The sequence below is a fragment of the Babylonia areolata genome, chromosome 14 (assembly GCF_041734735.1).
Source record: "Babylonia areolata isolate BAREFJ2019XMU chromosome 14, ASM4173473v1, whole genome shotgun sequence".
Classification (NCBI taxonomy): Eukaryota; Metazoa; Mollusca; class Gastropoda; order Neogastropoda; family Buccinidae; genus Babylonia; species Babylonia areolata.
In genome coordinates, this window is record NC_134889.1 from 9,194,396 (window position 1) to 9,201,895 (window position 7,500).

Genomic DNA, 7,500 nt, shown 5'->3' on the forward strand with positions numbered 1-7,500 from the left:
ACCTTTTGTTTGGCTCTCAAGGCCTGACTAGCGCGTTGGATGTATACGTATGTTAGGCATATGTATCTGATCCTTATATATATATATATATGTGTGTGTGTGTGTGTGTGTGTGTGTGTGTGTGCTCCGCAGGCATATATAGATAAATAAAGTAGAGGTGGGGTGGAATATATAGGCCTAGATCAGCCCGCACGCTTCCACACATCACTGAAAACGAAACAGAAACTGCAGTACAAGTGGTGATCTGACGACAGGGAAGGAGGCCGGTGGGGTGGGGTGGGGTGAGGATTTGGTATCACAGGATTATTTGTGTTTTTTTGTGTGTTTTTTTTTATCATCACAACAGATTTCTCTGTGTGAAATTCAGGCTGCTCTCCCCAGGGAGAGCGCGTCATTACACTGCAGCGCCACCCTTTTTTTTTGTTTGTTTGTTTGTTTGGGTTTGTTTTGTTGTTTGTTTGTTTTTTGTTTTTTTTGGGGGGGGGTTGTTTTGTTTTTTTCCTGCGTGCAGTTTTATTTGTTTTTCCTATCCAAGTGGATTTTTCCACAGAATTTTGCCAGGAACAACCGTTTTGTTGCCGTGAGTTCTTTTACGTGCGCTAAGTCCATGCTGCACACGGGACCTCGGTTTATCGTCTCATCCGAATGACTAGCGTCCAGACGACCACTCAAGGTCTAGTGGAGGGGGAGAAAATATCGGCGGCTGAGCCGTGATTCGAACCAGCGCGCTCAGATTCTCTCGCTTCCTACGCGGACGCGTTACCTCTAGGCCATCACTCCACCACTCCATTAGCGTTACTTCATGGAAATGATATAAGAGCAACATGGATTTGAAGTGCGTTTCCGTCGTTTTCTGTTTTAAGTTGTGTCATTGAATTTGCGGACCTTAAGTAATGCAGTCCCGATAGAAAGGAGACCAAATGACCGACGTCCTCACCCGTAAGCTCTGTCTTACCTCAGTGAAATGAATGATGAGTGGTAGTAGCCCAGTGGTAACATGTCACCTTGGAAGCGAAAGAATCTGAGTGCACAGGTTCGAATCTTCTTTTTCTTTGTTCGTGGGCTTCGAATCGCACGTTTACTTGTATTCACGAATGGGCTTTTACGAGTATGACCCTTTTTTTTTATACCACCCCACCCCCCTCTCCCCGCCATGTAGGTAGCCATACTCCGTTTTCGGGGATGCGGGGTGCATGTTGGGTTTGTTGTTTTTTCCATAACCCGCCGAACGCTGACAGGGATTACGGGATCTTTAACGCGCGTATTTGGTCTTCTACTTGCGTATAAAGACACGAAGGGGGTTCACGCACTAGCAGGTCTGTACATCTGTTGACGTGGAAGATCGGGAAAATCTCCACCCTTTACCCACCAGGAATTGTGATCTGGATTCGAACCCGGCACCCTCAGATTGAAAAGTGCAATGCTTCGATGAACCGCTTGGCTGTAGCGCCCGTCAGGATTAAGAATCAAATGACTACTGTTGCCTTTAGGGGGAAATGGTGTAAGTGCCACTCGAATCTGAAGTCCTTTTCCTACTGTTTCTGTTCTTCTAAGTGGTGTCATTGAATTTGCGGATCACAAGTAATACTGTCCCGAGAGGATGGGGTCCAAATGATTGACTTCCTGACCTGTAAGGGGGGTGGGGGGGGATAGAGATTGTGATGGTGGTGTTGGGGTTTTTTTGGGGGGGATTGTTTGTTTGTTGCTGTTTTTCGTTTAGTTCTGCAATGTCTCTTTTTTTTTTGCAAGCTGACGTTTCAGTTTTAACGTCCAGATGCATACAAAAACTTTGCAAACTGATTCTAGGGGTACGTTCTGAAACAATGAACCACCTATAGATGTCGAAGTATGAATATGTTGTGTTTTAAACTTTTCTTTTAGCCATCGGGGGAGAAAACCAAACATCATTACCGGCGATCACGAGATATGTCTGACTGTTGTTGACACTCCATGTAGCAGGCTGTTGTGTCAGCTGAATTTGTTGTCATGGATACCACCATGGGAATGTGTGAGAGGGCAGAGGGGGGGGGGGGGTTGGATGGGTAGGTGTGTGTGCGTGTGTGTGTGTGTGTGAGTTAGTGTGTGTGTGTGTGTGTGAGTTAGTGTGTGTGTCTGTGTGTGTGAGCGTTAGTGTGTGGGGGGGGGGGGGAGGGGGCGGGGGTTAGTGTGTGTGTGTGAGAGAGAGAGAGAGAGTGTGTGTGTGTGTGTGAGAGAGAGAGAGAGTTAGTGTGTGTGTGTGCGTGTCTGTGTGTGTCTGTGTGGTAGAGAGAGAGTTTAAGAGTTTGTGTATGACTGTGCACGTGCATAAGCGTTTTTGTGTATGTGTGTGTGTGTGTGTGTGTGCGTGCGTGTGTGTGTGTGTGTGCGTATGTATTAGTGTGACTTGTACGTTGACGGTCAAATGAGAAATGTCACATGCGCACACAGAATATGCTGCACTGAACGCGGCTGAAATGTTGTGAACAGTGTGTCAGTGGGCCTATACAACCCTCCCTTCACCCCCCGCCCCCGACACACACACCCACACCCGCATCCACTAGCCCCTTCATGTAGCTTTGTCTGTCTGTGCGTGTCAGCATGTGTGTCGTTCACAGTGTCTGTTAGGTTTTGTATGTCCGCCTGTCTGTGTGTCTGCCTCTCTCTCTCTTTCTCTTTCTCTCTCTCTCTGTCTGTCTGTCTGTCTTTCTCTCTCCCGCTCTCTCTCTCTCCCTCCCCCCTCTCTCTTTGTCTCTGTCTGTCTCTCTCTCTCTCTCTCTCTCTCTCTCTCTCTCTCTCTCACCCCTTCTCTCTGTCTGTCTGTCTGTCTGTCTGTCTCTCTCTCTCTGAATATGATGTTGACTCATTCATATAATTAATTATATGTCATAAAGACATCCTGGCCAGTGATATTAGTGTCAAAGTGTATGTATATATGTGTGTGGGTGTCTCACTCGTGTATCTCTGCATGCCTGCCTGCCTGCCTGTCTCTCTCTCTCTCTCTCTCTCTCTCTCTCTCTCTCTCTCTCTCTCTCTCTCTCTCTCCCTCCCTCCCTCCCTCCCTCTCAGTTAAACAACACCACTGCCCTACTACCTTCAAAAAAACATTTCCCTTCCCCACCTTATGACAGTGTAATGTCCACTTTGTTCATACCGATTGACTCTTGGTGTGCACGGTTGCCCAGCCCCCCCCCCCCCCCCCCCCCAACTCCCCCACCTCATCATATTATATTGTACCCCTGTTGTTGTTGTTTTTATGTGTGTGAATTGAAGTATTATTTCATGATATTTCATTCGTTTGTAATGCATGTTACTTCTGTTTGCTTCTTCGGTTCTTTCATTCCTTTCCATTTAATGTGGTTATATTCATGCAGTAGTTGCCAGTTGCTCCATTGTCAATCCGATGTATTGATGTATGTGTACCGATAAGCGCATAAGCAGTGTGGAGTGCATACAATGACATATATAATGTAGTTTTGTGAAGTGTAGACCCAGTTTCAGGGCGGGGACTGGATGAAAATAAAAAGCGCCAGAGCTTATCTATTATCCTCGATAATAAAGAATTTCTTGTCTTGTCTTGTCTTGTCTCTCTCCATCCCTCTGAATATGATGTCGACTCATTCATATAATTAATGTCACAAGGATCTCCTGGCCAGTGATATTAAGGTGTCAAAGTGTATGTATATATGTGTCTGTCTCTCTCTCTCTGTGTCTCTGTCTGTCTGTTTCTGTCTCTGTCTGTCTGTCTGTCTGTCTTTCTTTCTCTCTCTCTCTCTCCATCTCTGTTAATAAGGTGTTGACTCATTCATATAATTATATGTAATAAGGACCTCATGGCCAATGATATCAAAGTGTCAAAGTGTGTGTGTGTGTGTGTGTGTGTGTGTGTCTGTCTGTCTGTCTCTCTTTCTCTCTTTGAATCCGTTTAGAAGTTTGTCAGTTTGCCTGTCTCTTTTTCAGTCTCCGTTTTTGCATGTTAAAGGTTAATGTACTGTGGCTGGCAGGTACGCACGCACAGACGCACTGGAACGCGCAAATAATAGGGTTGGGTAGATACAATCGCACACACAGACACAGAAAAACAGACACGCACAGACACACACATACAGACACACGCATACACAGAAGCACATACATACAAAGACACGCACGCACGTACTCACACACACACTGGCACAAGCGCACGCGCGTACATACACTCACGCGCGCGCGCGCGCCACACACACACACACACACACACACACACACACACACACACACACACAAGTTTCAGGTTTCAAGTTTTAATTATCCTTTCACTCCTATTGGAGTATGGAGGATTACTGCAAAATAATCTTTTCGTGTCCAGAACAAACATTTCCAAATACACAACAATGTCACATAAAAGTTGAGAAAACACAATGTCTTTTAGATCCAAAAGTATAACTAGGCAACATTTGCAAATCTAATCATCTTACTTACAGCTAAAATGACTTTTTTGCCTCCTTTGATATTACAAAAATTAAAAACCGATTTTGGAGACTGACAAACTTCTAAACGGATTCAAAGAGAGACAGACAGACAGACAGACACACACACACACACACACACACACACACACACACACACACACACACACACACACACACTTTGACACTTTGATATCATTTGGCATGAGGTCCTTATTACATATAATTATATGAATGAGTCAACACCTTATTTACAGGGATGGAGAGAGAGAGAATCACACACACACACACACACACACACACACACACACACACACACACACACACACACTGGGGGAGATAACTGCTGACAGACATACAGATAGAGACAGACGGAGTACGTTGTCAACAACGAGCAGATATGTCAACTGACCTGAAACAGTGAACCGCCATCCAACATGATGATAACCACTGATGGCAATAACGGAGATTAGACTGAAGGCATGACACTTAGATCAGTGAGCGAGTGACTCGCTGTGTGTGTGTGTGTGTGTGTGTGTGTGTGTGTGTGTGTGTGTGTGCACGTGTAAGGCATACACGGTTTTGATACACTGTACTTGTGTACATGCGTGCGTATCAGCTGCAGCTTACTTGTTATCACCATCAGCTGTTCCTGAACACACACACACACACACACACACACACACACGTGATCTCCACACAGAAAGAGACAGATACACAGCCCTGTGAAGTCACATAGGAGTGGAATCAAGTCAACGCAGAGCGAATAGTGCACAAGCCTAGTCATTATTTCAGTAACTCGTATCTTAAAGTCTCCTATCAAGTCATAATTGTTTAATTAAGATTTAATTGACAGACATCGTTAGTCCAGGAATACACCCCTCTACAGACTGCCAGGAATTCACCAGGACTTCACCCCTCTACAGACAGCCAGGACTTCACCCCTCTTCAGACAGCCAGGACTTCACCCCTCTTCAGACAGCCAGGACTTCACCCCTCTACAGACAGCCAGGACTTCACCCTTCTTCAGACAGCCAGGACTTGCAGTGCTTAGTTTGTTTAGAGTTATGAAAACGTTCCTAACTCGACACTAATTCCGTAGAAGAAAGAGAAACACCCGTAGGTGTTAGGGAGGACCCAGAGAAGCACTGTCTCCACCCGCCCTTGGAACAATCCTGCACCACCCTTGGAGGCCTGCGCTGTGTTCACGATGGGTGCATTCAATACTAATTCCTAACTCAACACTAATTCCGTAGACCAAGGAACATTGTGAAAGCTAAGAAAACATACCGCTGTAAACATCACTCATGCAACCGAGGTCGGAATTAGTTGATCTGTTGCTGGGGGAAGGAATAGATCTAATTTTAGACCCACCGTCATTCATTTCGTATGAAAATGAATAAATAAATAAATGAATAAAAAGCGAAGCAATGGGCTACCGTTTCTGCATTGTTGTCGATAATGACCGTGTAAGCTCGCGAATGTGTTAACGTTGAACATTTGTCATGCTGTATGAAAGGCCTAGGGCGAATACTCGTGCATCACGATCATTTGAATTTAGCTCGTGGTATAGATGACGTCAATGTTGATGATAAACTGGTCAGCAGTCATGTGATTCAGATACCCGGTGCAAAGCGTTAAGCTACCCCTCTCCCCCCTGTTGGATTTTATCCCGGGGTGATTTTAGGCTAGCCTAGAATTACCCCCGGGGTCATTTGTGACTAGAAAAGCTCGACTCCCCCACCACCCCACCCCACCCCACACCCTAGCTGGAATTTACCACCTATCTACGGGACCAATCAACTACTCGATCTCCCAGGTTAACAGATGTGAAGACCTGCTAGTGCCTGAACCCTCGTCGTGTGTTTACGCACGCAGAAGATAAAATACGCACGTTAAAGATCCTGTAATCCATGTCAGCGTTCGGTGGGTTGTGGAAACAAGAACATACCCGGCATTCACCCACCCGAAAACGGAGTATGGCTGCCTACATGGCGTGAGGTTAAAAACGGTTATACACGTAAAATCCCATTCGTGTGTTTTTATGAGTGAAGGTGGGTGTCGCAGCTCACGAACGACGACGACGAAGAAGAAGAAGATGATAATGATGATGATGAAAAAGATGATGATGATGATGATGAAAGAGAAGATGATGATGATGATGAAGGAGAAGAATAAACTACCAAAAACAGAAGGGGTGGATTTCGTACCGGGCTAGCCTGGCTTCAATACCCCCTCTCTCCCCCACCCCACCCCCCTCCTACACCTCTACTCAACGGATTCAAACGTGGGGGAGTTCTGCTTTGACAGTCTGTACGGTTTCAAACTGGGTCCAGGTGCCAGTTGCATTGCTTGGTTCTAACGTTTTGACAGTTACACGTGACTAAATGCCTACGTTGACCGAACTACGCCATTGGTCAGTTCCATACGACACACAGTTAGTAGCGGGTTACGACCATACTAGGCTCTTCCGTCCGAGCAGTGCAACTGGCTCCTGGGGGTCTTCAAAGCCAGCCTAGAATGACACCCGTGCGGAGTGTTGGCCCACTGGTAACACGTCCGCCTGGGAAGCGAGAGAATCTGAGCGTACTGGTTCAAATCCCGGCAGAGTCGCCAGTATTTTCTCCCCCTCCACTATAATCCTTGAGTGGTGGTCTGGACGCTAGTCATTCGAATGAGACGATAAACCGAGGTCCCGTGTGCAGCATGCGCTTGGCGCACGTCAAAGAACCCACGGCAACAAAAAGGGTTGTCCCTGGCAAAATTCTTTGGGAAAAAAAAATCCACTTTGATAGGAAAACAAATAAAACTGCTGGCAGAAAAGATATCAACAAAATGGGTGGTGCTGTAGAGTAGCGACGCGCTCTTCCCTTGGGGAGAGCAGCCCGAATTTCACACAGAGAAATCTGTTGTGATAAAAAGAAATGTTTTTGAAGTAATACAATACAATAGATTTCGCAGGGGGGGGGGGGGGGGGGGGCTGGCCAGATTTGACCCCCGGGGATAGAAAAAAAACACCCAAACCAACAGGGGAAGGGAATGAACTGATGCACCGGATCCAGTGTTGGTTGAATCC

At 46.1% G+C, this 7,500-nt stretch overlaps 1 protein-coding gene across 2 annotated transcripts in view; it reads left to right on the forward strand.

Moving 5' to 3' along the window:
- LOC143289792 (choline transporter-like protein 2) overlaps positions 1 to 7,500 on the forward strand; it is a 162,924-nt gene that overhangs the window by 33,297 nt on the left and 122,127 nt on the right. The window lies entirely within an intron of this gene.